The sequence below is a fragment of the Arachis ipaensis genome, chromosome B7 (assembly GCF_059453495.1).
Source record: "Arachis ipaensis isolate K30076 ecotype BB chromosome B7, ASM5945349v1, whole genome shotgun sequence".
NCBI lineage: Eukaryota > Viridiplantae > Streptophyta > Magnoliopsida > Fabales > Fabaceae > Arachis > Arachis ipaensis.
In genome coordinates this window covers 75,528,448-75,532,566 of record NC_142442.1, presented here as the reverse complement: position 1 = coordinate 75,532,566, position 4,119 = coordinate 75,528,448, and positions in this window count along the sequence as shown.

Below are 4,119 nucleotides of genomic sequence, written 5' to 3'. Positions count from 1 at the left end.
GCGTGCGTTACAAGCACAACATGTTCCGTATAACCAATATGTGGTGTTTGCTGCGTATTAGCTTTTGGGAGAGGCTCAGCACTGGTGGCAAGGAGAATGCCGCCTACTACAGCTTCAGAATGCCAACATACCTTGGGATGTATTCCAAACGGCTTTCTATAAGAAGTACTTTCCTGAATCTGCAAGGGAAGCGAAGGAGATGGAACTTATACAGCTGAAGCAAGGTTCCCTGTCTGTGGCATAATATACTAACTGATTTGAGGAGCTCTGTAGGTTCTCTAGGGTGTGCAGGGTGCCCTGGAGACCTACGAAAGCTGGAAGTGTATCAAGTATCAAAGAGGGTTGAAGGATAACATGATGACCGCTGTGGCCCCTTTGGAGATTCGTATTTTTTTTGATCTGGTGAACAAGGCGAGAGTTGTTGAGGAATATGCAAATATGGTAGCCTCGTCATAGGATACTCATGGAGGAAACACTAGTTGGGGACGTGGCAAGTACTTTCATCCAAGAGGTCAGAATTTCAAGAAAGGAGGACATGCACCTCAAGGTCAAGGAGGCTTAAGAAAAAACACTTATGATCAGTACCAGTGTGGCAAAGGGTGGGGAAATCAGAGTGAGGTTTCTCTAGATTTAATTTGTGATCCTTTTGGATGTTTTCATCCATATAACTCTTGCAAGATTGGTATAGGCGGTTGCTTCAACTGTGGTTTGCCTGGTCATATTGAGATGGATTGTACTCGTGGGAAGAACCTGAATGCGAGTCAGAGTCAACACCAAGGGCGAGTATTTGCAGTGAACACTAAGGATGCTGCTAAGGTGGATCCTCTGATGAGAGGTAACTGTTTAATTGGTGATAAAATCTTGGTTGCATTGTATGATACTGGAGCTTCACATTCGTTTATTTCATTTGACAAAGTTGAGAAACTAGGCTTGAAAGTGTCAGAATGAGCATTTGAATTGCATGTACATACTCCGCATAAGATGGTGGTAACTAGGTTAGGTTGTAGACAAGTAGGTGTCAAACTTGAGGGTAGAGACTTTGTGCATGACTTTATTTGTTTACCAATGGTTGGGTTGGAGATGATACTGGGGTTTGATTGGTTGTCGAAGAATCGGGTTTTGTTGGATTGCTTTGAGTGGTCAATTCAGTTTATGCCGGAAGGAGAAAATGGAGTAGTGGAAGCTGAGGGTTATTACCTGAACTCTGTAATGGTGCACTGTAGTAGGGAAGAGTGTCAGGGTTACATACTGTAGCTGTAAATGGGTTAGGTGATAATCAGAAGCTAGATCAAATCCCGGTAGTTAGAGACTTTTCGGAGGTGTTCCTGGAAGATATTCCTGAGTTCCCACCTCAGAGGGATATTGAGTTTGCAATTGAATTGGTGCTGGGAGCTAGACCAGTGTCGATTGCACCATATCGAATGGCTCCGATAGAGCTAGCTGAACTAAAGGCTCAGTTGGAAGAGCTTCTGAACAAGAGGTTCAATCGACCGAGTGTATCTCCGTGGGAGCGCCAGTTTTATTGGTGAAGAAGTAGGACAGAGGAATGGGATTTTGTGTGGATTACCGACAACTAAACAAAGTGACTATGAAGAATAAGTACCTGCTGCCAAGGATAGTTAACTTGATGGATCAACTGCAAGGAACTGAAGTGTTTTCAAAGATTGACTTAAGATCCATTTACCATCAGATATGGGTAAAGGAGGATGACATTTCGTAAACTGCATTTAGGACGCGTTATGGACACTACGAGTTTACAGTAATGTCCTTTGGGTTGATGACACCTGCTGTGTTCATGGATTACATGAATAGAGTATTTCGTCCCTTTTTGGACAAATTTGGGGTGGTTTCCATAGATGATATCTTAATTTATTCTAAGACGGTGAAGGAGCATGAGGAACACTTGAGAATTGTGTTGCAAATCCTGAAAGAGCAAAAATTGTATGCTAAGTTGTCCAAATGCGAGTTCTGGAAGGAGGAAGTGAAGTTCTTAGGTCACGTGGTGAGCAAGGGAGGAATTGTAGTGGATCCTTCGAAAGTAGAGGTGGTGATGGAATGGGAAAGACCGACAACGGTGACAGAAGTCAAAAGTTTCTTGGGCTTAGCCGGGTATTACCAGAGATTTATTGAAGGATTTTTCCGGATCGCACTACCGATGACTAAGTTGACAAGGAAGGAGGTGCCGTTTGTATGGACGTCGAAGTGTGAAGAAAGTTTTTAGACCTTGAAACAAAAGTTAACTTGAGCGCTTGTTTTGATTTTGCTGGAACCACACGAACCGTTTGAAGTATGCTGTGATATTTCCTTGAAGGGTTTGGGTTGCGTGTTGATGCAACACCAGAATGTGGTGGCTTACACATCACGTCAGTTGAGACCGCATGAGGTAAATTACCCAACTCATGACTTGGAATTAGCGATGATTGTGTTTGCATTGAAGATTTGGAGGCACCACTTGTACGGAGTGAGGTTTAGCATCTTTTCTGATCATAAAAGTCTCAAGTACATCTTTGATCAGAAAGCACTCAATGTGCGTCAGATGAGGTGGATGGAATTGCTATAGGATTATGATTTTGAATTAAGTTATCACCCTGGAAAGGCGATTGTGGTGGCGGACCCATTGAGTCGAAAATCTTTAACAGTAGCTTGGATGAGAATCAAGGAAGAGGAGTTAGTAGATAAGTTTGTGGATCTCAAATTGGATATTGGTGAAGTTGCCGGAAGAGCTTGTTTGAACCAGTTACAGATTTTAAGTTCGTTTAAATCAGAGATACAAAGGGCTCAGTAAGATGAGCAAAAGCTTCAGCAATTATTTTAACCAGTTGGCAAGAAAAGGCATGGAGAGTTTACTAAGGATGATGAAGGGTTGTGGAGATATAAGGGGAGAATTTGTATACCGGATGTCGGGGGTTTGAGACAAGACTTGTTGTCGGAAGCTCACAACAGTGGGTTTTCTATTCATCCCGGAAGTACGAAGATGTACTATGATTTAAAGAAAATGTTCTGGTGGCCTGGGATGAAAGGTGACGTGGCTATAGTTGTATCTAAATATTTGACGTGTCAGAAAATAAAGATAGAGCATCAGAAATCGTCGAGAATGCTATAGCCACTTGAGAAATTGGCTAGGTTGTACATCAAGGAGAATGTAAGGTTGCACGGTATGCCATCGAGCATAGTGTCGGACCGTGATCCCCGATTCACATCAAGGTTTTCGGGAGCTTTCCAAAGGGCCTTCGGTACGGAGCTATATCTCAGCACCGCATATCATCCACAAACGGATGGACAGTCGAAAAGGACTATTCAGACGTTGGAAGATATGCTGAGGGCGTGTGTATTGGATTAACCCGGAAGTTGGGACTGTTACATGCCATTGGTGGAGTTTACGTACAACAATAACTTTCATGCGAGCATTGGGATGGCTCCGTATGAGGCCCTATATAGACGGAAGTGCCAATCTCCACTTTGTTAGTATGAGTTTGGTGAAGCAAGTGTATCGGGTCCTGACATGATAGCAGAGACTACTGGGAAGATTAAGAAGATTCGGGAGAGGATTCTAACGGTACAGAGTCGACAGAAAAGTTATGCAGATCAGAGAACGAAACCGTTGGAATTTGAAGTAGGAGACCATGTATTTCTAAGAGTTACACCAACAACTGGAATCGGAAGATCAATCAAAACAAAGAAGTTGAATCCGAGGTTCATTGGATCGTTTGAGATTCTGTGGCGATTCGGGCCGGTGGCGTATCAAGTAGCTTTGCCACCTCACTTATCTAACTTGCATGACGTATTCCATGTGTCACAACTCTGTAAGTACACATCGGATGCGGCTCATATGTTAGAGCCCGAGTCTGTCGAGTTGAAGGAGAACTTGACATTTCAAGTGACATCGGTGCGTATTGACAACACAGTGTGAAGAAACTGAGGGAAAAGGAAGTTCAGTTAGTCAAAGTAGCTTGGAAGAGAGCATGAATTGAATAGCATACTTGGGAATTGGAGTCAGAGATGCAGCAGGATTACCCCGAGCTATTCTCAAGTAATCACTAAATTTTGAGGACAAAATTTTTTATTTGGTGGGGAGAATATAAGAACTGCGACTAATTATCTGTTTAATTTAATAATTAA